The sequence below is a fragment of the Misgurnus anguillicaudatus genome, chromosome 21 (assembly GCF_027580225.2).
Source record: "Misgurnus anguillicaudatus chromosome 21, ASM2758022v2, whole genome shotgun sequence".
NCBI lineage: Eukaryota > Metazoa > Chordata > Actinopteri > Cypriniformes > Cobitidae > Misgurnus > Misgurnus anguillicaudatus.
In genome coordinates, this window is record NC_073357.2 from 52,827,848 (window position 1) to 52,847,824 (window position 19,977).

Genomic DNA, 19,977 nt, shown 5'->3' on the forward strand with positions numbered 1-19,977 from the left:
CAGCTTAATTTTTTAATCAAATCCTCCCTTTAATGGAACTTTATTAAATTACATAGCTCATACAGGGGGAGTGGAGCGGTGCGGCGTAAAAGAGCTTTTTAGGATAATTAAATAAAATTAATAAAAAACCCAAAGCCGATTGGGAAGTTAAGAGAATGAGAAACCCAGCGGCCACATCTAAGCTCAGATTCATTTGGTCTCATTTGGCTCCTTGGGAATGTAGCATGAAATATTAGTAGAGAGGGGGAGGTAGCTTAAATTAAGAATATGTCAGTCTTTCCATCATGAGACGTCACGTATAGTAGAGATATGGATGTCTATGTGAACCAGAATAAAGAATTAGATTCCTCTAACATGCGAAAGGGAGGGGATGATATATTGATACCTGTAATACCCGTCAAATCTGCATTTTGTTATTCTTACAGTATATTGTGTTCCTGTAGCTCAACTGGTAAGCATTACGTTAGCAACACAACAAAAGATTGTGAGTTTGATCCCCAGGGAACACAAATCTTTGAATTGGATAAAAGCGTCTGCCAAATGCATAAATGTAAATATCAAAGGCCTCTGGGGTTTCCTTGAGACAAAGCAAAGATTTAAATTTAAGACTTATTCATTATCAATCTATAAAAGCCATCACTATAAACACTGTTTCACTGAATGTTTATGTAATGTGATGTTTTAAAAGTGATTACACAACGAATGAGTGTTTTTTGTAATCCGTGTACATGTGCTCAGAGGTATTTGGCACAGATGATGTATTTGAACAGCTTAATTGAGCATGTAATGTGGCTAATTGAAGCCGTGATGTATTGCTATTAAAACAGAAATCCCACAGGACATCTGTTTGTCTTCTTTGGAATGACAGCGGATTGGCAGTGTCTTGCTTCATGTAGTGAAACTCTTGTTCCTGTAAGTGAGCTCAGTCCGATATGTAAATGATGTCAAATATGTTAAAGTTTAGTAGGGGAGACCGGGGCACAACCTAACGCTTTTTGGTTTTGGCTTAATGATTCAAACAATATTTGAGTTAGATTTAAATCTATTTTTACACAAGCAACACACACATCGCTGCTATAAATTAACATTTGAAGTTTGTTTCTAGTACTTACCATTACACCAAACGTGACAGACGTGCAAACGTTACAACTTACCCCCATAGGCCGGGTTAATTGTAACAGGCAGGTGGATAGTTGTAACACTTGCTACAAATTAAGTTTGCTGGTAAATATTTCAATACTATTTTGTCTATATACTTGAAGTGGATATTGTTTATATATCTGTCTATAATAGACAAGTATCCACACTGTGTTCATTCATCCAGCCCTTTTCTAACAATAGTTCAATTATAAATGCATACAAATGTCTAAATATGTGAAAAAGCACTACAATTATGACATAACATTATTTTATAAGTGACCCAGTCTGTAATAACCATACTACAGTTTCAAAAATCAAATTCAGAAATAATGAGCATCAAAGTCTGATTTTAGCCATTCAATTTATTATTATTTTAATATTTGATGTGACCTTATTCAATCAATATTAAAGATATGAACAAAAATAAATTTGACACACGATTTTTGATAAGACAGGTATATTTATTTAGTTGGCAGCCAGCAATCATTAGTGTGTAGACTATTTAAAACAACGGCAAGAATTATGCTAACGTTAGCAGTTTTCATATCGTAAGTGCTGAGGGGTTAGTTGTAACACAGCGTTACAATTAACCCCGCTGGGTCAAAATATTTTCAAGTCCACCAAAAAAGTTGCCAAGAGCTGCAGACATATTTCAAAACGATGCTATGTTTTAGTCAACAAGACACTGATTAATATGACATAGCATTGGATTTGGTATCTTACACACCCAACTTAGAAACCGAAAAAAAACATATGATGAAAAAATTTACTTGCATATCACCAAAACACTCGTTTATCAAAACTCTCTGGAAAAACATTATACATTTCCAATAATTTGCAGGAAATCGTCCTTTGGCAGTGTGAAAAAATACCAGAAAAACAAAACGCTAAACCTTGTGCAACAATGTAAACAGTTCGTGTTACAACTAACCCCGTGTTTTAGCCCATAGTTGGGTCAAATATGGACAAACGGAACAGTTGGGTTAATTTCAAATGGGGATGCTCGACAACCAAGATTATTCGGCCGAAAATAGCAACAACAACAAGCGAAAAGACCAAATAAACTTTACCGAACAATGAAGTATTTGATGACGCGATTAAATGGCAACCAGCACCGAATGAGAGACGTGCATGCTTCATGCAGCAAACATGTTGGGATAAGCATTTTAAAGTGTCAGAAAAAGACACGAAAACATACAGGATTACAAATTTTATTCATTATTTAAAATCAAGACACCCTGAACAACAGGCCGAGCCAGAGTACAAGACACAGTGGCTATGTTTACATGCACAAAATGTTGTCAATCCGACTGAATTTAATACGATTAAAGGTAACGACGATACAGTTTACATGCACCCTAAACATTGCAATCTGATTAAAATGTTCGTTTACTTGTACATTTTTATAGAATCGAACCAAACGTCTGCACCAGGGTTGCCAGATTTGCATATCAGAACCATCTAAATGGACATTCAAAACTAGCCCAAAAGCATCCAAATGACTGTCCACAGCCCAAATATAAATAATTAATAAATGGGATCCCTTCATTTTCAACTCGCAGAAAAAAAACTGGTGGAAACAGTTTAAACAGTGTAGCTCAAATCTAAACTCGAAAAAAAAGCAGAGGAATGGTAACGCCACGCTGCGGACAGCATCTCTCATCGAGTTCACGCTTTTTCTCTGGGTTAAAGTCAAAGCGGAGTTGGAGAAAGTCAGATATAGGTAATTAAAACACACTTTTCAAAAGGCACAACGCTGTTTTATTGTAGCCTAATGTTTTAAAAGTACACATAAACGCGGCGTGACCCCAGTAACCTTACCTTAATAATGCGTGATGCCACTGCCCTTCTATTGCGTGTTTCTGTGACGAGAATCATGTGATATAAAGAGTTTAATATAAGACATGAACTTGGAGCAGAAATGTTCTGCGCATGTGCACAAGGCATTTTTGCATCCAATTGAGAAAATACACGTGTTTACATGCGTACTTTTCTCCTGCGGATCCGATCACAGATCGGAGTACACCACCCCCTTCAATACGATCCAAATTTGCATTCGATTGTCCTCAATCGTATTGATTAAGGTGTTTACATGAAGGCTTTTCAGTACGACTGAGCCATCAATACGATTACCAAAGGATTATTTGGTTGCATGTAAACGTACCTAATGACTTTGTTCCTAGGTATTTATCTGCTGAATGAACAAGCATGGAGAGCGAGAGACTGCAGTGTTTCGCGCATAATGCTTTTTTGTGCTTCTTAAGTTTTGCATGGAGACAAGTTTGAGGTTTCAAATCACAATCTGATGAATTCACAAGAAAGGATATTCTTGGCATGTACTGTAGGTGCTTATGATGTGTTTAGGCTCTCTCTCACAGGAGTGATCTGGGGGTCGGGCTGCAGCATTGTTTTAATTAGTTTACAGGCGATAAAATGATGAGCACCCAACTGTGATGTGTGACGCCAGTCTATCTCCTGCTTTATACTTACCAGTAGGGGAAGTTGTTACACTTTTCACACTGTCTAACATTTACTGAGCACTATACATCACAATGGTATAAATCTCATACTAAATGAAAGAAGGAAGTCTTGTGCACATGTTGTATTTATTCGTTTTTCATATCTTACACTGTAAAAAAATTCAGTAGAAATTACAATGTTATTGCAGCTGGGCTGCCGGTAATTTACCATATATTTAAATGTATATTATTTACTGCCAAGAGTTTGCTCAAAGTTAAATAAATTTCAAACATTATCAAGTCTTAATCTTTACAGAATAAAACCATACAATAACAGCCTCATGCAAAGCATTCTGGGAACCAGAAATCATCATCAACCTTTTTCTGTTTTTTGCTTCAGATTTTGTTTCCCCGAATGTTTTGCTTGATGCTGTTTTTTTAGTTTTACTCTGTAAAGACAAAGACTTGTAAATGTTTAATGTCCATTTAACTATGAACAAAATGTTGCCAGTAAATAACATAAATTTAAATCTATGGTAAATTACCGGCAACCCAGCTGCAATTTCTACAGATTTTTTTTACAGTGTATCTCATTACGGAGTTGTAGACTGTTGAATAGAGAATGTTCACTTGTGACAATTTGCCCAATCAATGGGTAAGCCCCAGTAGATTTATCTAAAAAGTAGAACACTTCTTAATTGTGATTATTGATTTAAACTTTTTTATTCAAACCAGAAGTGAAAATATATAGTGGACAGTGCTCCGACACATGGTGAAGACGCACTTCTTGCGACCCGAGTTCGAATCCCGGCTCGAGGTCCTTTCCCAATCCCATACCCCTCTCTTCACCCTATACTTTCCTGTCATCTCCTTAATTACTATGTATCCAATAAAGGCAAAAATGGCCCAAAAAGGAACTGAAAATATTAACTCTAGGGCTTTTCACATTGCGCTTAACCCTGGGTTATCTTCATTGTAAACCCTGATTTTAACCCTAGGTTAAGGATTGTTTTACACTTGTAATTAAGAAGCGGGGTTATCCCTGAAATTAACTTGGGGTTATGAAACCCTGTTTGTAATTTGGAAGCGGGGTTATCCTTAAAATTAACCCATGGTTATGAAACCCTGCTAGCCCTGCTTTTGTGAGGTTAACCTTGCATTATGGTGCCAAACACAAGCAGTGTGAAACAAAGCAGGATTAGAATGTTATGACCCAGTTAAACACAGCTGAAGCAGCTGATCAAGGTGTGACTAGAGAAGTTGTCCTCACACAAAGTGGCTATTTTGATTTTTTGAGATAGTGCCCCTAGTGTTGGAGTTATGAACAGTGTGACAACTTACCCCACTCTCCCCTATAGTATATCATCAGTCATCATGGTAGACTTGCCTCAAATCCCCACAATTGCAATTAAAAATCAGAATTAAGTTATAAAAAGAGAAAATGCTTATTGAAGAACCTCATATTTTTCTTTGCGTTTTTTTTCTTTTTCAATTTTTAATTAAAGCTTTAGGTTGCTTACCATGACTGTATGAGGATCCTGCTGAAAAATACAAGGCGTAGCAGTGCAAGTGATTACAATCCTTTCCGGGTTTAATGAGAAATTTGATAAATAAATGTATCTGTGGGTAGGACGAATCACAGAATGCTATTATAATATTGTTGTTAAATCCTATGCTTACTGTGGTGTGATATCAATCTCCTATAAGGAAGCATTGGTCTTAAATGTCCATTGTAGGTTTTTTTTTGTATTGTGTTTTTTGTTAATGGACCTTGAGTCTGGAAATAATTGTATTGAATAATGTAAGCCAGACAGATTCTTCTTACATTGTGCTCAAGTATTTTTCGGATGGCTCATTGTCCCCCGGTTCAGATGAATCTAGCCTAGGGTGCTTTTATGTTTTTTTTCCTTTCTCTGTTAAACATTTATTGCTTTATGAACTAAAGTGTTTTAAGTATGAAAACATTAAAACTAAACCCAGCTGAGATCATCATCCCCTCTCAAAAAGACATGTTGCGCTCATATTTCAGTTTGCGGAGGATGATGTCAGAGATTAGCGTAAACTCAACTGATCCTCCCTCAACTTAAGATGTTGCATCAAGTTATAGAGTTACAGTAACTCTCAAAGCTGCTTTCCTTACTCTTGAAAGATGGTAAACCAACACACCATGTGCTTGTTTAAACTGATATGTGACTTTAAATGGCGATTAAATAAAACGTTAAGCTTTCACGTTGGAGAAAGTTTTACCCGATAGTGCTGTTAATGGTGTATGGTTACAGAAATAGCAATGCCATCTGTACAGACACACTATATTTGCTCTTGGTTTCTTGTAGCCATGATGTACTGGACTATCGACTGCTTGTCATTCCTCATAAGAGCTGTGAAGTTACAGATTGTTGATGATGGCTTTGGAGAAATGTGCCAGACACTTTTAAGTCTCCATCCATTGAACTTTATTTTAATGCACTGATATTTTTTCTCCCGTAACCCCACTGGCTGTGTGCTTTAATTAGATTACACTCAAGAAATCACTGTGGTTCAGAATGCCAATTTGTGTCCCAGACTGTGTAAAATTTGCTTTTCCACTTGATGCCAAACAGAGCAGGTGAGAGCAGAAAAGGTCCTTGGGCAGGAAGAGGAACAGACGTCTCTTTATATGTTTCTTGCACTCGTTTTTCCAATCTCTCTTCTACTTGTTATCTCTCTCGCTCCCTCTCGCTCTTGCTCTCTCTCTCTCTTACCCAAAGTTCTCTCGGTGCCTTTTCTCTATCCTCTCGCAAAACTTTTTTACATCATGTTAAACCCATTCATGTCTATAGAACAAACAAACACAGAACGTTTTGTGTGTTTGATATAGTTAATTAGTTTCTGATTGGTCAATGCCATTTATTTTTTAAGTATCGCAAAGTTACTTTTTGTTACTGTTCATATAATAGGGCTGTAAGGTATACTGAAATTATAGACATATTGCAAATGTGCAAAGCACAATACACATGTCGCAATGATTTGCAATAACTGAATGATTTTAATACTTCAAAAAGTTATGCATAGTCAGAGTTTTAGGTCGATAAAGATAAAAGAGGGACTTTTGATGGAAACTGAGAGAGTGATGCTTACTTTGCCCGAAAACATAAAAAATGTATGTTGTTATATAATTTCTAGTTTTTAAATAAATTTGATTTTACAAACTTAAAGCATTATAGTGTTACATATAATAATAATAATAATAATAATAATAATAATAATAATAATAATAATAATAATAATAATAATAATAATAGTAGTAATAATAAGAAGAATTTTTATTTATATAGCGCTTTTTAACACCCAATCATTTATCATATATCACATCATTTAGCAATTTACCGCATATTTCTTCAATATGCTCATTTGCAAGGGTTTACAGGTCACGTTCTTTCTGATCCCAAGTATGGGACTTTAAAAACCAGTCAGTGAGTTATTCCCGGCCATCAATGATGCACACACTGGCATCATGTTTGAAAAGTTTGCGGTAGTAACAGCAGGGCTCCAGACTGCCACCAAAATTTGAAAGTGTGCCACTGAATTTTACATGCAGTCGCACATGTGCCACCAGTAAATTTGACTTTTTTGTGATTGACACTGAATTTGAAACAGTAATACAGTATTTGTAATACAGTGGAAATTAGTAGAAATGTGAATATTTGGTTAGCATGTTGATTTACGGCGTGTGCCCCTAAATTGTCTGGTTGCGCCCCTAAAAATTTCAGTTGGGGGCCACTGTGCTCCTAGTGAAAAAAGTTAGTCTGGAGCCTGAACAGTGTTACCAGCTACCCCTTAAAGGGATAGTTCGGCCAAAAATGATATCAAACCCATGATTCACCCACCCCGAAGCTGCCCGAGATGCATATGTCCATCGTTTTTCAGACAAACACATTTTCAGTTATTTTAGAAAATGTTTTAGATCTTTCAGTTAATTAAATGTCAAATTACGGGGTCCACGACCTTCAAGTCCAAAAAATGTGCATCCATCCTTCACAAAATGAATCCAAACGGCTCCATGATGATAAATAAACGTCTTCTGAGGGTAATCCGCATGATGCTGTTGTAGAAATATCCCCATTTAAAACTTCATAAACTAAAACAACCAGCTTCCGATAATGCTGCCATCCTAGACTCCTCTGCATCCAGGAGAGAGTATTAGCGTAGTGTACGCACTTTTCTTAGTGACGTATGACAAATTCGGAGGGCACAGAGCAGCACCAGAGAAACCTCTGTAAGATGCGTAAGCTCTCATCTTGAATGCTGACGCGACTAAGATGGTGGCATTACCGGATGCAATTTTTTTAGTTTATAAAGTTTTAAATGTGAATATTTCTACAACGAAGCTGTGCGGATTACCCTCAGAAGGCCTTTGTTTATCATCGTGGAGCCGTTTGGATATATTTTGTGAAGGATGGATGCAATTTTTTGGACCCCATAACTTCACACACTGAAAGATCTAAAACATTTTCTAAAATAACTGAAAATGTCATCGTCTGAAAAATTATGGAGATATGCATCTCGGACGGCTTCGGGGCGAGTAAATCATGGGTTTAATATCATTTTTGGCTGAACTATCCCTTTAAGTAAAGCATCTTGTTTTTTGTCCATCAATACAGTGGGTTGTCAAAAATAAATAATAGGTAGAGTAAAAATGATAGGATTATCCAAACAATTGTAATAAAAAATTATAATTTTTCAATTATATATATATATATAAAATTTCCTTTCCATTGTACCCTACATTTGGTTGTGACTGTCGGAGGTCGCCCCTAGTGGCAGTTGTAATGAAATTTCAGTTTAATCATAAATCCATGTCAACATGGTAGAGAAACTCATTTCAGCGAAAAAGCCTTTAATCTACGATTATATTTATACTTAGTAATTTACTCATCAGTAATCAATCGTTTTTAAATGATTCAGCTGTTACTGGTAAAGTTAAACAAAAATGATTAATAATATTCACCTTGCACACAGTGTTTTGATTGAAAATCAAATATATCACTTCCGGTCAGCAGAAGTTTTTTTTTCTAATGCATCCAAAGCTTAAATTGGGTCCAATAATTATACACAATTGGTTGGCACCCCACGCAGCCCCTTTCCGACTCTCCTTCCGGTTTATCGGCTGTCATTTGTCATGTACAGTAGAGTGGAAAGATAAAAGTAACCACGCTGATTTTAAATCGGATGAAGACGGTTGGAGGGCCGCATTTGGTCCGCGGGCCGCCAGTTGACTAGCCTTGCTGTATACCATAAGAGTTTAGTTTGTGTTTGAGGAATGTACACATATGTATGTGTGCATGTATACATGTGTGCATTTTTCTCAGGCAATGTAAAAAGAACGTTCACTCAGTTGGCGCTGCTGAATTCATGTACAAAGTTAAAATAAAGCTGCCATCCAGTTTTGGACAGATGCCAGGGAAAAATGTCCCAAAAAAATGAAATATCTTTATTACTGTAAGACATGTTGCTTCCAATAACAATCTGACTTTTTATTTAGTCTGTCACAAATCTATAATTTACATTGAAAATATAGTCTGTGTGTTTGAAGGCATGGGCCAAGCAAAGCATGGACGTAGCGAACAGCTGTGTGTGATTAGAGGAGTCCTTGAGATGGCCAGGGACGCAAAGTAAACATGGACCCTTTCCACAGTCAACAACATTTACAAATGTAGAAGAAGGAAGCTACTGAATTTGTGAAGAATGTGCGGGAGAAATGGAAAGCATGGAGGCAACAGATGGTGAAAATTAAATCCATGCAGCCGAGCGCCTAACAGGACTGAGAGTTTATTCTTTTGCCGGTGGACCTTGCTGTGCTCGCAGGGCAGGGAAAGACCGTTTCGGGTCAGCGCTCACAAGTTTACATGTATCCTCATCGCTGTCCCGCTGTTCTCTCCACATTCCACCATGGAAAAAACATTTTCCTTATATGGTCATGCTCTCATCTGTAAACGTGTAAAGATAAACCTGCTATATTCGAATTAACATGGATTTATTATTCATAAGGATTCCGCCTTGGCATTGTTTGACAGTTTTAATTATGGTTTAAGTTAGGGATGCATAGCGATTAATCTATAGCAGAAAAAAGTTTTTGTTAACATCATATACGTGTGTGTGTGTGTGAATTGTGTATAATAATTATGCATGTATAAATATGCACCCATGCATGTATCATTTTATGAAAAAAAAATATATATAAAGTATATATATATATATATATATATATATATATATATATATATTTTATAAAAAAATTATACATAAATATGCAAATGTATATACACATGTTAACATTTCTTAAATATATACATGTATGTGTGTGCATTTATTTATACAAAGTTATTATTCACAGTTCACACAAACAAAACAAAACTTTTATTCTGCTATAGATTAATTGCGATTAATCGTTATGCATCCTTATTACTGCATTGACAGTAATGCAAAAGTAAAGCATTTTATATTATGTTACATATTAAATGGTTTAAAGAGACCAAAGCATCTGAAATTTAAAAATACATTTTTACACCAAAAATTTTTATAAATGAAAAGGTTTTTATTTAGTCTGTAAGAAAAAGTAAAATTTGTTAAAAGTTAAAAAAAGTAAAAATTATAACTTTTATATTGCCAATAATATAACAATTAAAATTATATTTCCATTGTTTAAATGTTTATAATTAATATATAATATTTAGAATTTATATTTTACTGCTTTAGTCCTCTAATCCCATTAGACAAGTGCGATTCCATTAGTACTGATATTCATTATAATCGCTTCACTGTTTGCATCCATCTTCTTGTTTTTGTTTGTGCAATTTCAAAGTATTAAAAGTGTGCTGCATGATGGGGTGGGTGAAACAAGGAACAGGAGTTACATTTTTAAGCGAGTTTATTTCCATCTCTGCATCACAGTTTATAGGAAACTGAATTTAGGCAGAAGATAATACGTGAAATACTCCATCTATTAGTTCTGTTCTGGCATGTTGAGTTGATTTCCACTCCCGAGGAGTCTTCCGGAGCTTTCCTCCTCTGTGCAAGGAGATCACACAAGTGGTGATCTGTGTCAAGCATGTCAGTAATGAGATTTGTGATTATGTGATTTTGCCTGGAGCCAGGAGTGCCTTTTTGTAATGTCTGGTGCTTTTGTCTCACTGCAGGATCAATCAGAGCAGAATATTTCTCTTCTTTTTATTTTATTTTATTATGTTATATATATTGTTTAAGCAATATCACAGTTAATCTGTTTCTGAATATCAGTCTACACTTTTAAAAATAAAGTTAAAGATTCTTTATGGAACTATTTAGTCTGTGTTCTTCTATGGCATTGTGAAGAGTGTACCTCATTGGATCACTGTGCGCATATTCTCTTATATTGCTTAAAAATAAATAAGAAGTGATATAATAAAGTTATACATTTTAACAAACAAAAGAATATAAAGAGTTTGGTTCCAAAACGCAATAAATCCATTTTGACTAATTTTGGTAAAAACGTGTTTTTTATACCTAGAAAGTGACAAGATGAAAAGCACTATTTTCTGTTACAAACGTTCACATAGCATCTTTAGGTAATAAAAACATTTAAAATTCAAATCCATAATTTGATTTTCAAAGATTTATTATAAAAACGAATTATTTTTCCACAAAATGCAATAAATGCAAGTTTTTTTCCAAAATGCTATAAATCTATTGAATCAATTTATAAATGACATTCATCTTTACCATGTTACATTAATTTAGTTGACTAGTGGTATACACTGATTAAAAAAAACATTAATGTCATTAATCAAAACACTAACTTTGTCATATTAAGAACACTGTCATTGCTGCGGTTATACTTAGGACGTTGTCGCTTAACATTTTTCACAGCGATCATCTGTAAAATGTTTTGGTCCTGCTTGATTTTCTTTGGCTTTGGATAAAATAATGGAAAGTTTTTCATAAGATCCCCTGGGGTCAATGTGTTAGCATGACAGAAGCTTGATGTTGTCGGAAGAACAAGCAACCAGCATTTTCCGTCTCCCGCGGGCCTCTCACATAAATTATTAGATGTTGATGGCTTACGTTTCTTCCCCGTCACAGAAAACCACCACAGGTTTATTAATGCCATCAAAGTATTATTTTGTTTTTGTTTGTTTGTTGATCACGAAGTACAAAGTAGATGAGGAAAACTAGTATTGTGTGTGGATTCAACGTGCCGCCATCATTGTTTACAATGCGTGGAATGGAGCGCTGTGATTTGTTGAGCGGATTTATTGCATTTTGCAGAAAAGGAGGAGTGGCGTTTATTGCGTTTTTGGGAAAAAAGGGAGAAAAGATGACAGCATAACACAGCGGATATTGCATTTGCATAAAATTAAGAATTTACTTTAAAATACTGACCTGACACAATACTGATTTTGACAGTAACTATTTTTTTCAAAATGGCATTTATCACGTTTTGGAACCAAACTCTTCATATAAAAAACTTTTTTTTGTGACTTACAAGGCATTTTAAAGACAACGTTTTTAAACCGTACTTAATGCCCTCATTACGCAGTGGTTTGAATAAGTCTATTAAAGAGATTTCGTGCTTGGTTATGTATAGTGAAAGGTTAAAGACTCGTTGGTTGAAATGTCACATTGAGGGATTAAATGATCTAAGATTGCTGTAGCCCTTTGTGTTGGTCCTGCCAAGTAACTCCCTTGGCTTTTGGCAAGGTAGATGGTCAGTGTATCCAAACCACTTGTATTCTGAAATTTACCTTCACACCTTCAATCTTATTTGTCATGTTTTTGTCTATTTATTTAAAAAATGCAGGTGTGGGTTTTATCTTCTCGATACAACAGGATTAAAAATGGAACTGTCACGAATGTCATAAATTATGAGCTCTGATTTGAGAAGGCATTTGATTTGACTTGTAAAATGGTGAGTTAGTCTGGGCGAGAGAGGCCGGGTATTGGTTTTCAAAGCCCGGCACGACTTCAGAGAAACCGAGGGTAACATTTGCTTTTTGTTTAAGTCTGCAGCTTTAAGAAACGAAATACTGCATTTCACTAGAGACCGAAACACACCTCGTTGATCAGATTTTTAAAAAAGTATGCCGTTCATTTCACTCTCAATATTTCAACGTTGCGGTAATATGCGCAAGTCAATCTTTGTAAGTTCAGAGGCGGCTCTGGATCACTGTGCCACGCATGTTATCTTTACTGCTTGCCTGAGTTCCCTGGATTCATATTTTGAAATATTTATGGATTATTATGTCAGAAAATGTGAAAAGTGTTTTGGAGCTTTTATTCATCGCAGACATGATTAATCGCTGTTTCAAAGAAACTGCAGATGATGCAGAATCAAGACTTTTACCTTGAACATATTCCGGCTTTTAAACTTTTTACAACTTTATTTCACATTACAAAATACACATGCATACCTTTTCCCCTGAATTATAAAATTATCCAAGAATGCTAAAAATGGAGTTCTGGTCGTCTTGTGATAAAAACAGTTCTTGATGTTGCTCGTGTTTTGCCCAAATGCATAAATTCACCTGCGGTTTAGATATGTCTCCTTCAATACACCGAACCTCCACTACAAGACTCTCCCTCGATCTCACAGGGAAACCAGAGGCCAGCATGAACCTCCGAGTCTTTGCTCTGAGTGGCCGTGCTGTTCGCCTTCTGTTCATCTGGAGAAAGGGAGTTTCTGTGGTTTTTATGACTTAATGACTCCTGTCGGCTCTGATCAGGGAGCCGAGATGAATGTTGCCAGCTGTTGTAACCCCTCTGCCCTGCTTTCTCCGGCCTCACGGTGGAGATGGAGACTCATTTTTAGATGCTTTAGAAAGTTTAACGTGGTTTAAAATCTGGAGACAGTCACCCTTGGCAAAACCCTTGGTGGTGCATCGTGAGGTGATAATGGTTAGACTGACAAAGTGAAAATCTGGCATAAAGAGATGCTTCTGATTAGAAGCCCCGTTTCTGTTTCTGGTGGTAAAACGTAGCGTTCCTTATTCTGTATTCTGCGTTAAAGACCAGAGTCAAGGGAACGGTTAAAATCTTCATTTAAAGCACCGAAATCTTAGCTGGCCAGGATCTGAGGCTGAAACGACACTCCCTGGAGGTGGGCCGGGGTCATTAGTTTTAGTTTTTGAAGTGCTCGCCCTTTTTGATGTTGAGCGTTCTCTTAAGGCAGCCTGGCCTGAAGGATATTTAATTTTGCTCTAGCAAATTTCCAGTTAGGAATAATTTGAACTGAGCATCTGTCAAAGGAGCAGCCGTTTAAATACATTGGTCTCGGTTAAAGAGGCAGAAAATGAAGCGGATTAGTCCGAGCACCTTTCGATAGCACGGACGAGTCCGGTTTAAAGGCTGCGGCACGGAGGGCAGGGAAGAAAACATTCCTGCTCCTATCTCATTAAGGCCCATGGCCGACACCTCTGGGGTTCAATCGCGAGCCGGCCCGCCTCCCTCTCTCGATCTGTACCGCACGCTCTGTGCACGCAGCTGCATTGTGGGATTGTTTCAGCATTCCTTGATATTTTATTTACAAATCTTCAAGGAAAGAACAGGCCAGTACAGAGCCCTCGTTGCCAACTCAGACGCCCATAGTAGCTTGGGAACGAAGCATCCCCGGTGTCTCCGCATCAAAGATCTCCTTGTGTTTCTACAGGGTGAGCGGAGGGAACTTTTATCAGGGTACACATTTGGAGGCGATGTTTTATCACTGGGAGAGTGTTGAAAGAGCATGCATTAGACTGTCTGACAGCTCCTGTCAGCCTTTATTGGAACTGACTGGGCCGGTCTGTTTAGAAATCATCTTGGCTTGTCTTTTTGTCCTGAATCGGTAAAAGGGGGTTGTGGGGGAACTCAAATCACAGTGTACACCCATCATGCATTCACTATGTGAGAGAAACGAAGTGACATAGATGACACAGTAGATGTAATCTCTGACTCTTCTGTCACCTGTTGTTTTACATATTCTCAATGCAAGACACATAGTTTCATTGTTTACATGACAGGTCCTTTATATTGATTTCAGGTATCGTTGTATGTCCATTATCAAGAAATCAAGGTAATGGCAGTGAACCAGAACTTCAGAGGTAAAGACACTTTATTTTTTATTTACATTGTGTATGCATTTATTAGAAACTTTTTTCAAAGAAACTTTTTCAAGGCATAAATTTGATCTGTATGTTTTTTCCCCCTGGAAATTAAACCCAAACCTGCCACTTTCTTATGCGCCCTTAAACATTAAGATGCTAAATGATGCCATAGAAGAACCAATTTTGGCTGTATGGTTCCATAAAGAACCTTTAACACCTAAAAACCTTTCTGGTTCACTTTTTAGTGCACTATCAGAAAAATAGTCCCTATTGTAGCTGTCACTGGGGCGGTACTCTTTCAAAAAGTAAACTTTTGCACCTAAAAAGGTTTATAGGTAGAAAAGTGTAGAAACTATGTAGAAAAAGTACACTGTCAGAAGAAAAGTGTATTTTTTTTGTTGCTGGGTTCAGGCTTTGTACATTTACAGGTATGCAAAACATAATACAATGTTGTACTTTTTTGGGTACATTACTGTACCTGTTGTGTACCTTTAAAAGTATAGTTAAGTGTTTATACCCCTAACCTTTACTTGGTACAAAAGGTTTTTAAGAGTACACAATAGGTCCATAGGGTATAGTATTATATACTATATCCTATACAGTAGCTGTGTTTCCATTGCAGATTTGCGCAAAATGTACATTATTTCCTAAATGTTGACAAAAGATTGTTGCGAAATAACAGCGTTTTTTTATTAATCGACAATCCTCTCGCGTTAAGTCATTCCAAACATCACAGCAACTGATGTTGGTAGGTTTTACTAATATCACATTCACCACACTAGGCATTATTTTTAACCAAAGGGTATTATCCAAACATTAATCCCAATGAATCCCTTAAATTTAGGAGCGGCAACATATAGTTGTTTCTTGGAGGTAATAATACATTATTTTAAATCAAAAGAGATGTAGGAGTGTTATCCAAACATTATTGACAAGGAAAGCCTCTTATACTTGGGAGCAGACACGTATTGGGGTGTTTTTGAGACGTTTTACTACATACCGCATCATATTCAAATAATAATTTTACTTGCATCAAGTGACCTGAAAATGCAAATAAACTGTTACTATTGCAGTTTTGCCAAATATACATTTTTCGATTTGCCATAAAAACCACCTCATGCGAACGTAAAAACATTTTGCGATATATGGGAGTTTTGGCGTGTTTTCATTGGCCGTATTTTCAATAAACGATAGTATCGTGTATCTACAATCCTCAGACATATCACCAATAGCAGGCTTTTATGACGCATAGTTATTATTATGATTATCATAGTTTCACATTAACATGCGTATTGCATGCTTTTCCTCGCATGAGAGCGTTTGTGAGCTTCACTTTGCGCGAGAGAGTTTGTAATGCACGCTGATTCCTTCTCGCACCCACATGGACTCAATGCGCGCATCTTTGACTCTCGCTCGGACCTGAATGCGCACGGCATGGACTCCTTGTAGGACCTGAACTTTTAATACACACGGCTCTGACATTTCTTGCACTACAGAGGTTGCTATGCTACGTTTACACCAGCTGCGGTAGAGGCATCAAGCGCGAGTGTTTTCAATGTGAAGTCAATGTGAAGACCCGTTGACGCGCGTCTGGAGCTCTTGCGGCGCGAATGAGGCGTTTAGCCCGGCGCGGGAGACGTAATTCGCCTCATTCTAAGGTCTAGTGTGCTCAAATGCCACGAATTGAACGTTACCGCGGCAAACTCGCGAGTTGAAACATTTTTACTTTGCGGAAAAACGCGGCGCTTTAACTATTCAGGAGCTTGCTCTAGTAGTGACATGATTACAGAAAAGCAAGCGAAGTCGCAGAAGCCCCTCCCATGACGCGAATTTCCGCGTGAAAGTCTCGATGACTATAATTTCACGCGCGAATGAATTCAAAATATTCAAGCGGCAAACTAGACGCGATTTTGACGCCTCAACGCGGTTGGTGTGAACAGGAAATTTTAGAGCGCCTGGACTTAATGGCGCAGATGGACTAATGGGATCAGTTTTAAGATGGTTGTGGTTATGACAGTGTTGCCCTTGCTTCTTTTTTATCCACCAATCAAGTGACTTGTCATAAAACAGTAAAAAATGAACCAATAAATAAATGCGTAAACGACTGCCCCCTGATACTATTGTGAATCGGCGATCTCACAGGCTGACGATTTCAAAATGGGGCATTTCGCCCAACACTATTTCTCAATTAAAAGGTTAATGAAAACGCAGCTACTAGAAATGGTACAGTTTTGTACTTTTTTCTGACAGTGTATAAAGAAATGGTTCTTTGAAGAATCTGACTGAAAGGTTCTTTGGAGAACCAAAAATTTTTTGCTTCATGAATTGAGAGCAGTTTTGGATGTGATTTATTTGGGCCGATTTTAAACTGTGCATGTATTAACTCGGAGAGGCATTCTGCAATACCAAGTAAGCCTGATACATCTTTCAGCCCAAAAATTGGCCGTACGAAGCGTCTCATTTGAGACAGACATATCAGCAGTAAACTATTCAGAACGGATTTTAGCATCTAACTTTTAAGAGGATGGAGATGATCAAAAACAATATTTAATGCCAACAAAGAACACAAATATCCATCTAAATCCTACTTCGTTCCAAGCTCTGTGTAATTTTCTCTTTCCCCGTCCACCTGCGGGTGGATAAAGACAGGTTGCGTGAGCTGAGCAGCCCAGACGCTATCTTCTGGGAAAAATAAACAGCACATTAGTTCCAGATCATCTTGAACGAATATGAAACAGAGTAGAGCAGCGGAGGGGTTAGTGGAAGTCCACTCCAGGGGGGAAGCTTGGGATTATTAGGGAGCTGGGAATCATATTAAGGTTTCGCTCTCTCTCTTGCTCTCTTTCCATCCTCACTTTTCTGGTTTTGCCATGTGCTGTAAATTAACAGCACCCTTCAACTCAAAGTCCACTACTTTCTTTCTTCATGTTAGTAAGGCAGTGAAATATGTTTAAGGGCCAGGTTCGCAAGCTTTTTATCCTTTGTCTTGGTTCCCCTTGTCTAAAATGTCCTGCTGGCGTGCTTCTCCCAGAGGTTGTGAAAAGGAATCCAGTAAATCTTGCTGCATGGTACTTTCTGGTCTTTGTTGCATTTCATTGTTGCATGCAATGGTGGAGGTCACACAATGAGATCCACACAATTAATCTTAAATACGGCCATTCGTTACTATAAAAGCGAACTAAATAGTATTAATTTTCTACAAATTACAACTGCAGAAAGGATTTCAAAGCTCTGGTTTTATGTCTTTTATCTCCAGAGTATATATTATCTTGATTAATCCATTTGCTTTCGTTCAGGCTGGTATATTTCAAGGTATATAACGTTTTTCTCCCCATGTAATGATCTCTTTAAGTAGGGCTATTAGTCAATATGCTAATGCCAGCGCGTACAGTCTCCGTCTGTGCCCTACAAGTGATGGGTAGTTATTGCCAAATGTTCATCCCAGGCATGAAGCTTCAAGCAGTGGTGATATGAACTAATTGTGCCACCTGAGAGCAGGATTGAATTAGAGAACGAGAGAGTTACTGAATGAGTGAAAGTGAGAGAGGGAGAGCAGGAAGCCGGTGTGTTTGATGTTGGGCGAGTTTGGTTGCTATTACAGGCTTTGAAGTGAGATTGGGTGTTAAATAAGCAGGAAATGGTCAACACTTAGTTTCTCTAAAGTTCTCTCATTTACTTCGCCCGTTGAGAGAGGGACCAGGCTGAGCCGAGCCGAGCCGGCGGCTGCATCCGGGCGGAATGTTCTCCGGTGTCGGGCTGATCTGGAATGGCCTGTCAGGCTTCATTAGATAAACTTGTCTCCCTTTAGAGCAGAGCAACTTGGCTGGTGATTTAAAACCAATCTCAAGTACCTAGTGTCTTTTTTTATGAACTTCCATGCTATTATCACACACTCATCCACAGTGTTTTAAGTTTAAAGAATTCCTCTGGATTTAGGAAGAAGATCATCTGTCATTTCATGAACTTCGATGGTGGATTCTAGCTTTAATCACAACTTTTACCGTGCTCTCAATTGTAGGTGCTAAGACCTATATCTAAAATTGACAATGCAAAAGGTCTGCACTCTTAATCTTTTCTTTATTACAGATACAAAAACAAACCTTTCGGCTTGTAGCCTTGTAGGGTTCTAGCTTTAACAAAATGTACTTTCCACAACTATATTTAAAGGAATATTCCACTTTCATAAAAAAACAGATAATTTACTCACCCCCATGTCATCCAAGTGGTTCATGCCTTTTTTTTGTTCAGTTGAGAAGAAATTAAGTTTTTTGAGGAAAACACAAAAACGATCCCAAATGAGGCATAAGGGTCTTATCTAGCGAAATAATCGTCATTTTCAGCAAGAAAAATAAAAAAACATGCATTTCTAAACTACAACTTCTCGTCTTGCACTAGCGATATGATGCGCCAGCACAACCTTACTCAGTGCCGGCCTAAGCCCCTTGGGGGCCCTAAGCAGAATTTTTTGGGGGCCCCTCTCCCACCAATTTTTTTATTAAAAACTAAAGAAATTACAAACATTTATAAAAAGAACAAAGTTGCAGATTAAGTAAGGGCCAAAATTAGCATTAGGTACAGAAATCAAATCAAATGAATCATAAAGCCCGATTTATAGTCCTGCGTAAGTTCTACGCTGTAGCTATGGCGTAGGCTATCCGTAGCCTGTGCGTAGCTCTGCGTAACCTGACGTGCACCTTGCAAAAATTTTAACAGCGCGTCAATTCTACGCGGACCGCAAGCGCTGTGATTGGTCCACCAGAACCCCTCCCGTCAGGTAAAAAAACTGCGTCATAGGTATTTCGATTTGCGACGGTGAAAACAAAGATGAGCCAAGTTGAGGAGTGATTTAACTCAAACTGCAATAAAAGTCGCAGTTTATTTACTTCCATCATTGCTGGTATTCTTAAATCATACACAATAAGTTGCTGTTTCTTCTTCGTTTGTGTGGTTACATGCGTGGATACTGCATACCAGCGGTTTGCGCGTGTGTTTGCACGTCGACGCAAAAGTATAAATGAAAACCGTCTCGGAACCTACGCCGTAGGACCTACGCACGACCATAACGAGCCCTTAACACTGTCTTTATTGTATAAATTAAATATAATTATTATTTTTTAGAGCCACAGAAGTGATTTTCTCTTTGTCTTGGATTGTTTGATTAATGACACAGACTTAAGTAGGTTAATTGAGGTTACTGTCTCTTTAAGAGAAGCACAGACCTGGTTTCTGCCTAATCTATACATAAACCTAAGAAATAAACAAATGTTTTTATTGGAAAAAGAGTA

At 37.4% G+C, this 19,977-nt stretch overlaps 1 long non-coding RNA gene across 2 annotated transcripts in view; it reads left to right on the top strand.

Moving 5' to 3' along the window:
* Window positions 1-19,977, top strand: part of LOC141353028 (uncharacterized) — an 81,203-nt gene that overhangs the window by 35,650 nt on the left and 25,576 nt on the right. The window contains exon 4 of one of the 2 annotated variants that reach the window (XR_012360069.1): window positions 14,629-14,689. The exons of the other annotated variant lie outside the window; for it this stretch is intronic. This is a non-coding gene — a long non-coding RNA (uncharacterized lncRNA). The remainder of the gene's footprint in view (window positions 1-14,628; window positions 14,690-19,977) is intronic. 2 annotated transcript variants of the gene reach the window in all.